The 17,946-nt window shown below is 46.3% G+C and overlaps 1 long non-coding RNA gene across 1 annotated transcript; it reads left to right on the top strand.

Moving 5' to 3' along the window:
* The first annotated feature begins 12,559 nt into the window (after nt 1–12,559).
* LOC103171195 lies at nt 12,560–17,527 on the top strand. Its single transcript, XR_486643.3, has 3 exons — nt 12,560–12,909; nt 16,674–16,810; nt 17,053–17,527. It is a non-coding gene; the product is annotated as an uncharacterized LOC103171195 (long non-coding RNA).
* The last annotated feature ends 419 nt before the right edge of the window (nt 17,528–17,946 follow it).

The following is a 17,946-nucleotide window of genomic DNA, read 5'->3' as shown; positions in this document are numbered from 1 at the left end:
GGAAGATCCCGGGAGGAAATGCTATTCAGTTCTGTCATGTTGGGGATTAACAAGAGCTCTTTTTTCCCATGCCATTGGCCCTGGGCGCAACGTTGGGAAGACCCGTTCAGGACCTCCCTGAAGCTAGAGCCCCAGCCTGCTGAGGGAGGCCGGCTTGATGCTTGGTTTCCATCTTATGCTCAAGGCTAGGCCTTGGTGGGGGGTCCAGGCCCGCCAGTAGTGCTGCAGTTGGATTCTTTTTGAGATTCTCCCGGTCACCCTGGAAGCGCCAAATGGGGACCCCTGGGTGGTGGGCGAATCAACACCAAGACTCCCGGTGAATTAGTGATTATCAATCCACCTTTGATATTTAGCAAAACCTTCATTGAACTAAGTGTTTGGGAGAGGACAACAGAGTTGATAGACGTGTTACCTGCCCACAGGAATTGACAGTCTAGAAAATCATCATCATCATAAGGATAATAGTTATGGCATTTCTTAAGTACTTTTATGGGCTAAGCACTATACTGAGCAGTGGTTTAGATAAAATAAAACTGAATAACAATTGTACAAAATTGAATAAACTCTCCCTCTAGACTGTAAGCTCATTGTGGGCAGAGAACATGTCTACCAACTCTGTCGTATTGTTATATCGTGTTCTCCCAAGCACTTAACACAGGGCTCGGGACACAGTAAATGCTCAGTAAATGTATTTGACTGATTGAATAAAACTGGAACAGGCACAATCCCTGTCCAACATGGGACTCTCAGGCATTTTTACTGATAACTTCTGTGGGCCTCAGTTTCCTTCTGTGCCTTGCTCAAGGTCACAGTGTAGGCCAGTGACAGAGCCAGGCTAAGTTTCCAGGTTGCCTGAGTCTCCCCAACCCAGACAAAGAAGCGGTGCAGTCTTCCCCACTCGGCTCCCCACCCTCCAAACTGAACCTCATTGTATCTCTTTGCTATTGTCTACACTGGGGGACATGCAAAGGATTCGGTTTTCTCCTGTCTTTTTTTAAAATGATATTTGCTCACTATGTGTCAAACACTGTTCTAAGTGCTGTGGTAGATATAAACTAATCAAGCTGAGAAGCAGTGTTGCCTAGTGGATAGACTGTAAGCCCGTCAAAGGGCAGGGACTGTCTCTATCTGTTACCGATTTGTACATTCCAAGCACTTAGTACAGTGCTCTGCAAATAGTAAGTGCTCAATAAATACTATTGAATGAATACAGCACGGGTCTGGGAGTCAGAAGAACCTGGGTTCTAATCCTGGATCCGCCATTCATCTGCTGCATGACTTTGGGCCAGTCGCTTCACTTTCCTGGGCTGCAGTTACCTCATCTGGAAAATGGGGGAAAAGGCAGTGAACCCCATGTGGGACAGAGGGATTGGGTCCAAACCGATCATCTTGTATTTACCCCAATGCTTAGTACAGTGCCTGGTGCAGAGTAAGCACTTAACGAATACCCAAATAACCCAAACAGTTGGACACAATCCCTGCAGTTGGAAACAGTTCCTGTCACAAATGGGGCCTACAGTCTAAATATGAGAGACAACAGGTATTGAATCCGCATTTTACAGATGAGGTAACTGAGGTAAAGAGAAATGAAGTGAATTGCCCAAGGTCACACAGCTAGCAAGCAGTAAAGTGGGGATTAGAACCCAGGTCCTCTGACTCCCAGGCCCATGCTCTATCCACAACTGCTCTACAGTGAGTAGAGCTAGTTTCTTGATCCTTCTTTCCAACCGTGAGTTCTTAAACGCTTTTGCAAGACTCCCTTGTCAAGGAGACAAACAATTGAGAACCTGAGAGGAGGGAAAATGCTTCAGAAGTAATTCACAATGAGAAATGCTCTCTGCTCTCCCATCTAGTCCTCGATATGAGCCTTGGGTGGTTTTGGTGCTGACGTCAATGCCAAAAAAACTGTTTAGCATGTTGCTTTCCTCTTCACAAGGCCATTATTCTGGATTGAGCTCACACTGGCACGTGTCCAGGCCAATACCTGATCTACAGATCCACAGTTCCTTCTTCCTCCTTTTGGTAAATAATTTCATTTCCTCTCTCCCCCATTAAATTGCTCCTCTAGGGCTCCTCGAAGGCAGGGATGGTATCTACTAACGCTACAATATTCTCCCAAGCCTTTAGTACAGATCTCTGCAAACCGTGAATAATTAATAAGCGCCATTGATTAATGGATTTAAAGCCAAATGGACCCAATAAACTACTGACCCAGTGAACTACTTTCTCCACTTTAAAAAGCTGACACATGGCCTGAAACAAAGTGGAAAATCAGGGAGTTTTTCTGCTTTATGTGGTCATAGTGAATTCCTATATGAAAATCTAGTTAGGAAATCATTTAATGGTTTTGTCTCTGTCTCTGGCTCTTCTCTCTCTGCTTCGCTCTCCTTTTTGTTCAGGTTGCCTCTGTCTGTAACATCAGCAATAATCACTGTGGGATTGTTGCCTAGGCATTCTTGAAGAGTCAGAAGTGGACTGTAATTGAAGAGTTCATTACCAAGATCAGTCGGTTCCCTGATTACAGTGGCAAGGTGAAATATATATCCTCACCAAAAAGCGACGGCGAAACCTTTGGAGAAGTCACCCACTTTTCACTCTTTTTCATTAGAACCCCGATGAGCTTGTCAGCAAAATTAAAGGTATGTCATTCACATCGCGCATGCATTCCGGAGGACTATAAACCTGCCAACCCCTTTGATGAAATAAAAGGGTTTTATTTATGATTCATGTAGGAATATGAGGTTATTTTTATTCCGTCAGTACACTAATAATCAGACGAGAGCTGTGGAAATGAGAAGGCAACCTGAAAGAGGAGGTTCTGATAAAGGGGAAACCTCTAGGGTGTTTACCACCAACCCCCCCACCCCGCCACCTCACCCCCCCATTTCCTGCTGCAATCTTCTTTTCAGAGGGAGGTTAGAAGTGAGGCAGCACGGACACTCCTCCCAGCTCATTCAGCCTTCAAGAACAAAGCCAGCAACATCTCAGCAGGTCCCACGGCACCTATGTACATATCTTCAAATTATAGATTATAAATGACTTATTTATTCATATTAATACCCTTCTCCCCCTCTGGACTGTAAGCTCGTTATGGGCAGGGAACGTGTCTGCTTATTCTGTTCTATTGCACTCTCCCAAACGCTCAGTACAGGGCGTCGCACGTAGTTAAGCGCTCAATAAATATGATGGATTGATTGATCTATTGTGTTCTGGGATAGAAGCACGGTCCGGCCCGCCCTGGCTCTCCGAGCTAGACGTTCAGAGCTCTCCGGTCTTTTGGGGTGCCTCTGGATTTCGATAGCCTCATTTTCTCTGGTGTACCCCTTCCTGATGTTCTAAACGGCTCCCGGAAATGTCCAAGCTACGTGTGGACATTTGTCATCGGTGGCCGTTATCAGTCTGACTTTCTTTAAACCGCTCAATCTATCAGCTGGTTGTGTAAGCCGTAGTGTAGACAAAGTCCGAGTAGCGAGCCCTTGGAAGAAGATGATACAGCGAGTAGGCCCAGTTCCTGCCATCAGGCAATAAGGCAATAATCAATGGTATTTATTGAGTGCTTACTATGTGCAGAGCACTGTACTAAGCCCTTGGAAGAGTACGGTAGAACAGATTTAGCAGACCCGTCCTCTGCGCCCAACAAACTTGCAGTGTAGAGGGGGAAACAGGCCTTAATAGGAATAAATGAGTAATTTATAATATATAATTTAAAGATATGTAAATCAGCACTGTGATTTGGGAAGGGGGCGACCGGCTTTAATTTTAATATCAAATGCCCAAATGTCACAGAAGGGAGAGCGATCCGGGGGAAAGAAGGCTTAATCCAGAAAGGTCTCTTGGAGGAAATGTAACCTTAATAATGCTTGAAGGTGGGGAGAGTGGTGGTATACACACGTGCACACACATGAGGGTGAGTACACATGATTCCTACTCTTATGGGGCTTAGAATCTAGCAGAGGAGGCTACTGTCTATGGAGGGCTCACAGTCTAGGAGGGAAGACAGAGGTAAGGAATTGACAGCTAGAAATGCAAAATTCCCCTAAATGCAGCAAGACCCAGCGCCTCAGAGAGTACCTTAACCTCAAGCTTTCGAATCTTCCGTACTCTGGGGTCCCTTTGATCTTAGTCCCGGCCCCCAGAGGCTCTCGGAAGAGATTTGAATTCGAGCTGGCGGGAGCTCTCGTTCCCACTGAGATTCCCTCGAGCTGGCCCACCGCCTCCAAAAGGATCGCTGCATTAGGTGGCCGGCGTCAAGCACCGTAGTTCCTGCCACAGGGGCGTCTTGGCAAGAAAACACAGGAGAGCACAAAATAGTGAGGTCGACATGTAGCGAAGCTCACCGGAGGAAAACAATGCCAATCTTTCGTTCAGTAAGCAGCAAATTAAAAGTTACAAGAAGGTATCTTCTTGGGGTGGACGAGTCACTGGTGCATAGGCTGAATGAGATATTTGTTTGGAGATGATCTGTCAACTGAATCTGAATTTCCCTTTTCGAAGAAGCGATCAGAGCCCACGGTGAAGCCGGTCGGTGACCTGAGCAGAATCGAGACCTCCGGCGGATTGTCATGGCCAGTGATCTGCCATCTACCTGCCTGTCCATCTGTCTGTCTGCAAGAAAAGCCATTTCTCCAGCAGGTTTGGCATCAGACGTCCCTGCAGCCGTGACAGTGGGGTCATTTGACCAGCACTGAGATGTCCCCTCCCAGAAGACTTGGCACAGTCCCAAGGCAGGGCTCAGCGCTGGACGTTTCCAAGGAATTAGGCCACATTCTCTGTAAGTCCTCAGCTACGTCAGTAGCAGGTGGTAAGAACCGCTCTGGGACCCTGGGGAAGTTGCTTGGCGTCTCGGCTTTAATCGCCTCTGCTCCTCCTTATCTCACACTCAGGGATACCAAAGCCCTCTTGCCGAAGTCTCTGTACATCCAGGTGTTATTTAGCACATCTTCTCATCTCTGGAAGGGGACTGCTAGAGATGAGTAGGAGACCCAGCAGACAGAGGTGAAAGGGTGCGGAAGCTGTTAAGCACCACCTAGCCATCTTTGCCTTCCTACTTCCCTGGAACACCTGGGGATGGGTTCCCGATGCTGCCATTCCCTGGAAAAAAGGGAGGAACCCAGGTATCTTCTTATCCAAATCTCCACTGGGATGGGAAAACAAAACATGAGGATGAAGGGATCCTCTCTAAGGAGACGCCCCTACTCCCTGAGCATAATAGACATATTCACTCATTCATTTAACCATATTTACTGAGTGCTTACTATGTTCAGAATACTGCACTAAGCCCTTGGGAGAGTAGAGTATAACGATGAATAGAAAGAGCCCCTCCCTGAGACTGCTCTCACACATAGAATTGTGACTTTTTAGGAGTCGGATAATAATAATATTAATAATTATGGTACTTGTTAAGCACGTACTATATGCCAAACACTGTTCTAAGCTGGGGTAGATACAAATTACTCAGGTTGGACACAGTCTCTGTCCCACATGGGGCTCACATTCTTAATTCCCATTTGACAGTTGAGGTATCTGAGGTCCAGAAAAGTTAAGTGATTTGCCCATAGTCACACAGCAGACCTGTGGCTGAGCCAGGATAAGAACCCAGGTCCTTTGGACTCCCAGGCCCATGCTGCTAGGGCGAAGGCAAGTCTGGGGGAACTCAGAGAAGAGGTTGGAGAAAGGAAAGGGGAAGACCAGTGTGATGCGATTAGACCTCGGCAGCTCTCTCAGGCCTTATGGAAGAAACAAGACTGAAAGTGGTTTCCATCGGCAGGTGGGGAGAAGTCAGGGGTTCCACATTCTCCAAACTTGTCTGGGACTGGTGAAAAGAGCATGGGTGTGGATTTCAGGACACCTGGCTTCTAGACCAAGCCCTGCCATTGGCCTACTTCGTGCCCGAGGACAAGTCACAACTTTTCTGAGCCTCATTTTCATCATCTCTAATACCGGGATGATCCGTGCTCTCCCTCCCTCTTAGACTGAGAGTTTCATGTGGGACGGGGATCTTGTCAGAATGGATTTACCTTGCACCTATTACGTGCATAGGACAGTGCTCTGCACACAATAAGTGCTCATTTAAGATCACTGGTTGATCCACCCTCCTACTTACTGTCCTCGGCATGGAATCAGCATTTAACAAATACCATCAATCCATCGATGGTATTTAATGAGCATTTGCTGTGATTGCAGAACATTTACTCTGATTGCAGAGCACTGTATTAAGCACTTAGGAGAGTACAATACAACACAATTGGTAGAGACGTTCCCTGTCTATAAGGAGCTTACAGTCTATCATGAATTACAACTGTAGACTTTAAGTTCATTATGGGCAGGGAACGTTTCCGCTAATTCTATCGTATTGTGCTCTCCCAAGCTCTTAGACCAGTGCTCTCCACCCAGTAAGCGCTCAATAGATACCACAGAACGATCGATTGATTTATATTATCATCATCCACTTACAGGTAGGCAGGGTAAAGAGACCTCCGCCTTCCAGCCCCTCGTTATTTAAACTGCGTGTGACGAGACTGTATAGGAGGAGATTTCAGTGGTGAGAGCGTTGCGCTTTGGTTTACCGCGCAGGGCCGAAGACATCGCTTCGTGCTTCTCCAGCTTACCACTGTGCCGGGAAGCAGAGCACGGAAGCTCTCCAGTGGACGGAGGTTTCATCCTCGCCGAGCGGGCAGGTTCGTTAGACTTCCTTTATCAGCGGTGAGGTTTACTACCCAATCCATGAGAGAGATTTGTGTGAAACACGAGCAGAGAGAGGCGTTGCATCTCTCCACTAATAAGCCCTCTTCTGGGATCCGGCATTAGTGAGATTCAGCGGATCATAGAGCACAGAGGTATCATTTTTACATGATTACTCTAAATTCTTAAACCGGAGGCTTAAGGGAGAGGCTTCTCACAAAGGCAGCTGGGGGAATTGGCGAATGATTGACGTAACACTTGCAGTGGATTGACCTCTTCCAGAGTCTCCCCCCGGCTGGGAGTTGCAGTCAGGGCCTTGCTTCCCATTTTCCTCAGGGGCAGGATGGACCAAAATCAAGACAGGTTCTCCCTGACAATTTCCTTCCCCATATTATTATCATCATGATCATCATTATTATTATAGTATTTGTTAAGCGCTTATTATGTGTCTAGACAATCGCATTTATTGAGCGCTTACTGTGTGCAGAGGAAGGCGCTAAGCTTTTGGGAAAGGACAGTACAACGGACACATTCCCTGCCCACAGCGAGCCTACAGTCTCTGCTCTAAGTGCTGGGGTGGATAAAAGTTAATCAGGTCAGACACAATCCCTGTCCCACACAGGGCTCCCAGACTAAGCGGGAGGCCTGAATCCCCATTTTACAGATGAGGACACTGAAGCACAAGGAAGTTAAGCGATTTGTCCAAGGTCCCTCATGGTCCTGCCCTGTGTGCCAATATACGGATCATTCCCAGAAGGCCACCCTCAGGTCCCTACCCGCAGGAAGTTCTGTCCACTGGGGCGAAACCCGGGAACTGACCTAGTTTTCCTTGCCTGGAGTGGAGTGGGAGAGGGGCTGCCGCTCTTCCACCTTCCCCTCTCCGTGACTGAAGTCCTGGAGTGGGCAATGGGATGAAAGCTCGAGGTGCCCGAAAGAGTTCTCTCATTCACTGTTCCTGCCAGCCTGACTTCACCTGCCCCGATGGACAGCCAGGTGGCCTTAGCCAAGAAAGCCGTCTCCCGGGAAGCCGGGTGAACTAGCCTACCCTGCTCCTGGCCGAAGTCCATGGCGGGCCTAGGGGGGCCGGGCTCGTCCCTTGCCAACTATCAGGCCCTGGCGCCGGCCCCCGCTTCCCATCCCTCCCCCATCACCGGTGGGAAAGTCCACACTTTGTTAGGTCTTCCTATAAAATAGTGTAACTCCCTTGGCCTGCTTCGAATTATAAATGGGGGAAGAAACGTGAGATTCTGGAGCGCAGAGCAAGACCACTGAATGAGAAAACCACCAGGCTTACCCAACACTGAAATAACAATAATAACGAGGGAATCAGTTAAGCACTTACTATGTGCCAACCACTGTTCTTGTTCTTGCAGGGGTATTCATTCATTCAATAGTATTTATTGAGCACTTACTATGTGCAGAGCACTGTACTAAGCGCTTGGAATGTACAAATCGGTAACAGATAGAGACAGTCCCTGCCCTTTGTTGGGCTTACAGTCTAATCGGGGGAGACGGACAGACAAAAACAATAGCAATAAATAAAAACAATAACAATAAATAGTATTTGTGTTAGCATTGTACTAATAGTATTGTATTAGGGATAAATACAAGGAAATCAGGTTGTCCCACAAGGGGCTCAGACTCTTAATTCCCATTTTGCAGATGAGGTACCTGAGGCACAGAGAAGTTAAGTGACTTGCCCAAAGTCACACAGCTGACAAGCGGCAGAGCCGGGATTAGAACCCACGAACTCTGACTCCCAAGCCAGGGCTCTTTCCACTAAGCCACACTGTGAAGACGGGAGAAGCGAAACGCCGGGACCGACGGAAGGAGGGGGAGAGAAGATCTTGCTGTACAAATGTTCCTTTTTAAAGGACCATCTTTCCAACAGAGAAGCTTGCCAAGACTGACTTTCCCATCAGCGCCGTGCATGGCTCAAGCAAAGAGGCTGCTAAGAGGCTCTGTCAATTCTCCAAATGTCGTAATGCTGCCATGCTGCAGGACGAAACTTGCCTTCACATGGTAACCACAGGATGGGACACACTCTTCTGAGGACGGGGCACTGTCCAGGTCAGTCTCCTGTTGGCCATAAAATCAAATAACAACTACAACAAAATAATAATAATAATGAGTTGGTTTATTTGTTTAAATTAATGTCTATCTGTCTTCCCCTCAGATGGTAAGATCGTGGTGGACAGGGAATGTGTCTGTTTATTGAACTTAGAATGCTTAGAATGATGACGTTTGTTAAGCGCTTACTATGAGCAAAGCACTGTTCTAAGCGCTGGGGGGATACAAGGTGATCAGCTTGTCCCATGTGGGGCTCATAATCTTCATCCCCATTTTACAGATGAGGTAACCGAGGCTCAGAGAAGTTAAGTGACCTGCCCAAAGTCACACAGCTGACAAGTGGTGGAGCCGGGGTTAGAACGCTCAACCTCTGACTCCCAAGCCCGTGTTCTTCTCCACATAGCCATGCTGCTTAGTGCTCTGCACAGAGTAAACACTCAATCAGTACAATCGACTGACTGACTGACTGAAAGATCATGGGCCTGGGAGCGAGAGGACTTGGGATCTAATCCCTGGTTTGTCATGTGCCGGATCTGTGACCCCGGGCAAAGTGGGTTACCGTCTCTTGTCTCAGTTCCCTCAATTTGTAAACAAGGAGCTCAGTACCCGGTCTCCCCGCTATTTTGGCTGTGAGCTCCATGTGGGGCAAGGACTGTGTCTGACCTGATTATCTTGCATCTACACCAGTGCTTAGGACAGTGTTTGACACATAAGTAAGCACTTAACAAATACTAATTATTAAAAAAAATTAAATAATACTAAGGATTATTATACATATGAAATATAAATAACAATAATTATTAGTATTATTGTTATTCTTAATATAGTATGCATTAAGCACTTATAATTGTTATTATTTGCTTATTCTTAGCCAAGCACTGGACTAAGCATTGAGATAATAAACACTGGGTAATTACAAAATAATCATGGCAGACACAGTCTCTGTCCACCATAGTGCTTTCAGTTTGAGAGGGAGGCAGAAAAGGTGTTTTATTCCCATTCTGCAGGTGAGAAGACTGAGGCACAGAGAAGTTAAGTGACTTGCCCAGGGTCACCCAGCCAACAAGTAGCTCTGAAGCTGGTTCCGAAATTCTTCCCGGAATGTCTCCCTCACGATCGTCACCCAACTTTTCGGTGTTCCAGTCACCGTGGGGGAATGAGTAGCAACCAGAAAAGGGATTTTTGAAATTTTTTGTGTGTTAGCTATCTGTATAGAATCAAAGAGCCGGCATTAATGATAGAGCTGGGATTGGGGATAAAGAGTTGGAAAACAGTTCTGGAAGCAAACCATGAACCTCGTGGAAAATACTACCTCCTCAAGTGGCATGGGGGACCCCATGTCCTCAGGCTCACGGCCTAGAGCATGTAAATCAGGATTTTGGAGGGAGGCAGGAGCAGGTGTGTACAATCAAGGCCATTGATCCACCACTTTCACTGCGTGCGAAGGACTGTAGTAAATGCTTAAAAGACTCCAACATAGGTGGTAGATATCAATCGTGTTTACTGCACACACGCTGTGTACGGAGAGCACCGTGCTAAGCACTTGGGAGAGTACAATATAACAGAGACGTGAGAGCGAAATTTGGGAAGGAAGGGCCATAGACCAGAGTCTGTTGAGGGTGGGAGTGTGAAGAAGGGAGCCAGAAGCGCTCTGTGGGCAAGGAAGGTGTCTACAAGCTCTGTTGTATTAGACTCTACCAAATGCTTAGTACAGTGCTCCGTACCCAGTAAGTGCTCATTGGATGGAATTTCAGGCCAAAAATGGCTTTTGGCCCATTATTAACTCATCCTAACTTATTCACACTGCTAGTCTAGGCGTGCTCTGTCTCCAGCTCTGATTCTTTTTGCCATCTACGTCCCTCGATGGACCTACAGCTCCAAGGAGCGGCTTGGCCTAATGGATAGAGCAGAGGCCTGGGCATCAGAAGGACCTAGCTTCTAATCCTGCTTCGCCACCTGACTGCTGTGTGACCTCAGACAAGTCATTTAACATCTCTGTGCCTCAGTTACCTCATCTGTAAAACGGGGATTAGGACTGTGAGCCTCAAGTGGGATGTGGACTGAGTCCAATCTGATTAGCTTGTATCTACCCCAGAGCTTAATACAGTGTCTGGCAGATAGTAAGTGCTCAGCAAATACCATATATTAAAGAAAAAGGAATTTTGGTTTTGCTTCTGCTCATCTCCCAAGCATTTCAAATGGTGCTAGACTCGGTGGGCCCCGAGTGTCTTTCTCTGAATGAATGAATGAATGAATGAACGTAAAATAAGTCGTAAATGGGCACCTAAGAGGGGGAAGAGCTTAGTGCAGTTTCCGACCCACGACAGATGCTCAATAAATACCACTGATTAGAAGGAGATTGCTGAAAGATCTCCTTGTGGAATCGGGAAGTGGGACTGTGGCAGGTACAATCTGCAGAGTGAAGAAAGGTGCTTACCTGGTGAGTAATGATAATAATAATAATGATAATGGTATTTATTAAACTCTCGCTGGGACCCAAGCATTGGACTGTGCACTGGGACAGATTCAAGATAATCAAATCAGCTCCTCGGGGGCATGGAACGTGTCTATCAAATCTATTTTATTTTAGTCTCCCAAGTGCCCAGAACACTGCTCTGCATACAAAAAGGGCTCAATGAATATGATTGATTAATTGATTGATACTGTTCCCATCCTGCACTCTGATTTCAGTCTACAGAGAAGGAAACAGATGCAAACTACGTATTTTTTCGGCACTTACTGTGTGCAGAGCACTGTACTGAGCACTTGGGAGAGTACGGTGAAGTTGTTGACAAAACCGCTGCCTGCAAGGACCTAACAATCTAGATGGAGGAGCTGAGGAAGGGAGAAGTTAAATAACTTGGCCAGCATCCTACAGCAGACAAGTGATGGAGCCGGGATGAGAACCCAGATCTAATGATGCCCTCCTATTTTAAGTGCTTATTTTGGGCAGAGCACTGTACTATGTGGGGAAAGCTTTGATGTTTTCAGTGTGAGTAGCAAGTGGAGCCAAGATACAAGATGCATCAGGAATCATCCCGGGCCCCCAAACTGGCTCCCCGCTTCTAAAGGGTTAGATGGTTTCTGCCAGAACAGTCACAGGCCCCAGCCAAAGTTTCTGAGATGAAGCAGTCCAAAGTTGGATTACACTGTTTATTTCCAGCTGTTTCTGGTTCACAACTTTTTCCCTCCTTCTTCCACGTAATGTCTGATTCTTGGCAGAGAACGGTGTTTGTTTTTTTATTCAACAATTAAAAAAAAAGGGGGGGAGGGAATCAGCCAAACTCCACTCAGCAGAGCTGCAAATCCAAATCTGCAAAGGCTCCATGGGCAGCGGCTCTGTTCCCGTGATCCTCCACCGGGCAATTGTCATCAGGCCTCAGGTGTGTATACCCTACAAGAGCTGGGAAAAGAGAGGGGAGTTGTGGTCTTGTGATGATAATAATTACGACATTTCATTAAGCGCTTACTATGGGCCAAGCACTGTTCTGAGATTCAACGTAGTCAGTTGTCCCACGTGGTGCTCACAGTCCTAATCCCCCTTTTACTGATGAGGGAACTGAGGCACAGAGAAGTGAAGTGACTTGCCCAAAGTCACACAGCTGACAAGTGGGCAGGGAACCCACAACCTCTGACTCCCAAACCCGGGCTCTTTCCACTAAGCCACGCCGGGTGACCGATGGGCTGGAATCTTGAATGACTTGCGGAGTTTCCTCATCTGCCCAGGGTTGGCTGAGAGAGAGGGAGGATGCGGAGAAGACAACACCTGTAAGTGGGAAAGGCATGATGAGCGGGCTGTTCACCGGGGAGAGAGCTTCACTGAGAAACCGGTGATCACATGACAAGATAAGGAGGGATGTGGAAAGTTGAAACAGAAGTCAGAAACGATGAGCTACGGCAGAGAGCTGGGAAGAACGGTTTACTTTCAAAGTAGCCAAGTTTTTCTCACTGCCTTCTATCTAGCTATCGGGCTTCCTCTTCTTTGTTCCTGAGATCCCACACCTGCCCCTTCCTCAATCAATCAGTGGTATTTGTCCATCGCTTACCGCGTGCTGACGTGTACTAGGCGGTTGGGAGACTCATTATAAGTGACTCTTTGATTCCCTGTATATGCAGGTTCACAAGCTGAAACTTTTTTCTTTACCAGCGGATGGACAGGTAAGAGAAATCTTTATACGGGGTCATCTCGGCGTGGTATTTAATTGAATAACCCTCCCCCCGATCGCTTCCCCTCTCTCCGTCTCTTATCTTCTCCTCATTGATCCAACTGCTTTTTGAGAAAAGTGAGACTTTTGCATATCTCGCTAAGTGCCGTTAACAGTCTCTGCCTGCGGTTTGTTAAAATTAAAAAAAAAAAAAGGAAGAAGAAGAAGTGTGATCTTGCCGAAGAAGTAATTTGCTTCTCTCCAACCAATGATGGCTTGTACTTTATGCAAATTGGTATCTAGGGACAACAAATCCCATTTAATACATATGCATAGTTCATAAAAAAAACGACGTGAGAGAGAAGGAAAAAAGATAAAGCCACGAGTCAGCAAAAGAACAGGTTCCGAGGAAATTTATTGTCCCAAATTGGACATTTGTAACAGATGATGTGAACAAGTGTTAACTTTGTTTTCAGCAGCTCTTCACGTACATTCACTAGACATCACACAGATTATGTTTTAAGGATCTGAACTGTAATAAAAAAAAGTGTCTGTGGGCTTTAGAGTGTTGTGTTCCATATGGTTAGGGAAGTTCGGAGTTATTGCGACAAGCATCTTGTGAAGCTCATTACGCACGGCGGCGGTGTTAGATGCGAATTGCTGCGTATAGCTATAGGGTACGTCCATGACATCCACAGTCAGCAGATAGCAACTGGAAATGAAAGATATGAAGGCAGAGAGTACAGCTTCGGGGAACATGTTAGACAAAACATCTGCCCGTATCAGAACACTGCATTATCAGATCATTGTGGCCATGAATTTTTTATAAAGACATTTTTTTTTCGTAAGCCGCAACTTTGAAAGTGACATTTGGTGGAAAAGTTTTTGATTGAAGTGTGATGCCAGGAGAGGCGGTTAGCTGGGGAAGAGTCGGTTGGGACAGTCCTTGCCTCCCTCCCACAGTCCGCGGTCCTGCCAGCTCGGAGCGGGGAGGGAGGACGGAGAGGGAGATGTCTTAAGGGGTAGCGGGTCTGGTCCGGGAAACTTCTGGAGTTTGGGGGGCCTCCGTGCTGGCTCTGGAATCGGGGTTCATAGTCCTGGATGTGGGCTCTAATCCCGGCTCTTCCACGTGTCTGCTGTGTGACCTCGGGCAAGTCACTTCACTTCTCTGGGCCTCAGTTACCTCGTCTGTAAAATGGGAATCAAGACTGAGGGCTCCATGTGGGAGAGGGACTGGGTCTAACGTGATTACCTTGCATCTACCCCAGTGCTTAGAACAGTGCTTGGCACAAATACCACAGTTATCATTATTGCCCTCCCCGGGAGCCGAAGGGGGAAATGTGATCCGTAGGCAGAGAGAGCGGAGTGCTTTTCAAACATTCACCCTCTGGAGTCCCACGCGCTAATATCTGGTAACATCCTGGGCCATTTTCTCCTGGACGGGCAAATGGTGGCTGGGGGGCCCGAGGGTGGCTCTCATCTCCCGGCAGGGAATTTGTCCTTTGGCTTTCTTTGCCACTCGGACTGGGAGTGGGGGGTTCTCATCTAGAGTCAGAATGAAGGTCGTGGGGTTTAGACCCACACAACGGAGCTGTGGGAGAGTGGAGAGATGGAGGAGGAATGGCAAGGATCAGAAAGATATTCAGAGACGTTGAGGTAAACCTCTCCGGCCAGGCTTAGACTGGAAGGCAAACTCCCCGGCTTTGAAGTCATCACCCGAAACTGGGTTTGCACTGGGTGTGCCTGGGCGTTAAATGTCTTTATCCTTTACCCAACTCCCTGGCCTTCTGTTAGCAACGAGACGGAGGGAGAGGAGTTCAGTCCATTTAATTAATGAAATGTCCCAGAGACAGGATGGTCAACCTCGGGATATCACTTTCAAATCCATTCTGGATTATTAATTGGTAATAATAATAATGTTGGTATTTGTTAAGCGCTTACTATGTGCAGAGCACTGTTCTAAGCTCTGGGGTAGATTTACAGGGTAATCAGGTTGTCCCACATGCAGCTCCCAGTCTTCATCCCCATTTTACAGATGAGGTAACTGAAGCACAGAGAAGTGAAGTGACTTGCCCACAGTCACGCAGCTGACGAGTGGCAGAGCCGGGATTCGAGCCTATGACCTCTGACTCCCGAGCCCAGGATCTTTCCACTGAGACACGCTGCAAGCCCCTCCCACTGAGCAACTGACACCCCATCATCAGGTGGGATGTCCAGGTCCCCAGCCCCAGATAGGCCCCTAATGCACTTCCACTCTTCAAAACAATAAGAAATCCACAGAACGAAGATTCCTTTGCTCCATGGGTTGGATAGAAATGACATATTAGCCAAAGAGCAGTACACGCCCCTTTAGCCCCTTAAGGAAGAGAAGAGAGAGCAGCGTGCCTCAATGGAAAGAGCATGGGCTTTGGAGTCAGAGGTCATGAGTTCGAATCCCAGCTCTGCCACTTGTCGGCTGTGTGACTGTGGGCAAGTCACTTAACTTCTCTGGGCCTCAGTTACCTCATCTGTGAAATGGGGATTAAGACTGTGAGCCCCATGTGGGACAACCTGATTCCCCCTTGTCTCCCCCAGCGCTTAGAACAGTGCTCTGCACATAGTAAGCGCTTAACAAATACCAACGTTATTATCATTATTATTATTATTATTGACAACTGGTGTTCGTTGTTCTGAAGTTTATTTCCAAGTCAGACCTATTGAATTTATCAACGGCATTTATTGAGCACTTACTGGGTGCTGTAAGGGCATGACCGCGAAGACGACTTCAAGGCCAGGTGGCTCTCGTGAGGAACGGCCTTTTGCAGAAATAATAATGATTATGGTATTTGTTAAGCACTTTCTGTGTGCCAGGCACCGTTCTGAGCGCTGGGGTGGATACAAGCAAAGAGTGTTGGACACGGTCCCTGTCCCCTCTGGGGCTCACAGTCTCGATCCCCATTTTACAGATGAAGTAACCGAGGCACAGAGGAAGTGAAGTGACTTTCCCAAGGTCACACAGCAGACAAGTGGCAGAGTCAGAATTAGAAGCCAGGACCCCCTGACTCTCAGGCCCACTGAGCCATGCTGCGTCTCTTAATAGGTCTCACAGTTGCTTATTGCCCAGTCACTAATTCCCTGCCAACAGCGATCTCGGGAATGAAATCATCTGGAGGGAGCTTTCAAACTGAAAAGCAAAGAGCCCTCCTTTTCATTTTACTCATCACACTGTCTTGCCTGTCCACCTACGAACTTTGATTGATGATGTCACAAAAACAAAAGAGTGCATTTAGGCTAATAAGCCACGTCGAGGAGACGTTGAAAGGTTGGAATTATGTATGGCAGAAGACAATTATGCAAGCTAAATGATTCTTTAATTAATAATGAGATCCATCACAGGCAAAAGAGAAAGGATCACCGACTAGAGAGCTTGATGATTTACTCTGTGTGTGTCCATATATGCCTGCAGTGTATGCATTTTGGTAGATAAATGAGATGTATATACAGCTAGCATCCTATGACTTTATGGAGAGAAGTATCTATCATCTGAGCACGCGATTGAGTCAGAGTGCGTAGTTTGATATCTTCAGTATATGAATGATCCAGGTATTAATGGCGTAGACTGCCTCGTCACTGAAACCGTATGATTTTAGAATTGGGAAAATTTTTAATTTCATTAATTGGCCATTTCTTTTCCCCTTCTTCCTATTTTCCAAATGAAAACCCTTTGCCAGAACTGACCAGACTCAAATCAATATTTGACATCAAAAGAAAGAATGTGTTAATATTTCTCTGTTTCAGCAAGAATGCGGATACTTACACATGAGCAAATAGAAAAGGATAATGGGCCTCTTTGAATCTGGCAAACTCAGGGAATGAAAATGTATATGAATTAATAACCTCACTGGAACAAAATCATCACCTGCAACCTCACCATGGTACGTTCACGGACAGAAACCACGTCCGGATCTCACTGTCTCTTTAAGAAACAGTTGGAAAATAAATTAAATAGTGAAACAGTGGCCACTATTGGCATTGTCTAAATATGAAAGAAGTGACCATTACAGAGACTCTAATAAGCAATGAATCTTAGTGTCACCTGGTTTTTTTTTGTTTATTTGTTTGTTTTTATGAGGTCGATGCTTAATTCTGAGTTGCTATATGTCTTGCTATGGAACAGATGGATCCATTCTCATTGGCTTTGAGCTGCAGAGGTTTCTGGCTCTCTGCAAAAGGACCAAAAGGACATTTTAAGGACTCGCAAGCTCCGGACATCCCAAGTCAGATAACGGTGATGGAAGTGACAGCTACTCCTGAGAGGGAAAGTCAGGCAGGATCAAGAAAAGCCTCACAGGAGGAGGAGGAGGAAGATGGAGACAAAAATGATCAGGGAACACATTCATTGAATTCACAGGATAAATCATGGTAAAAGCATCCCAAGAGGGAGATTTTCTTCCAACTGAAAGTTTTGTAGAAGACTTTGCTCTTCTTTTAGCAGATTCTTGCCAGGAGTTAAAAAAGTTCTCTAATTCCAGTTTATGGATTTTCCTTATTTTAATGTTCGCCTTTTCTGTGTGGACATATTATAAATGAAATTAACTACATTACTAATGCCTTTAATCTGATTTTTCTGGAGCCTAAGGCTGGCAATGAAGCAGCATGTGTGCCGATAAAAGAAAAATACAGTTATATAGAAACTAAATAGCATGTCCGGATAAATACCTTCATCTATATGTTCGTTTATGTAGTAACCCAACACGCCAACAGGCAGGACAATGCTTACACGTCCTCTCCCAGAAATAGAGCCGATCTGAAAGGCTGTTTTGGATCATCGTCATCCGAACCTCCCAAGCGCTTAATACAGTGCTTTGCCGTAAGCGATCAATAAATACGTTGAACGAATGAATGAACCTAAGACCGCATCAAAGAGATGGCAAGTTTAGAGAATAATACAGGGATTCGTTCATTCATTCACTCAAACGTATTTATCGAACGCTTACTGTGTGCAGTACGCTGTACTAAGTGCTCGGGAAAGTACCGTACAACAATAAATCTTTGAATGACTGTAATTTCG

This window comes from Ornithorhynchus anatinus, chromosome 9 (genome assembly GCF_004115215.2).
Source record: "Ornithorhynchus anatinus isolate Pmale09 chromosome 9, mOrnAna1.pri.v4, whole genome shotgun sequence".
Taxonomy (NCBI): domain Eukaryota; kingdom Metazoa; phylum Chordata; class Mammalia; order Monotremata; family Ornithorhynchidae; genus Ornithorhynchus; species Ornithorhynchus anatinus.
The sequence above is the reverse complement of the archived record's forward strand: the minus strand, read 5'-3'. Positions and strand labels throughout refer to the sequence as shown.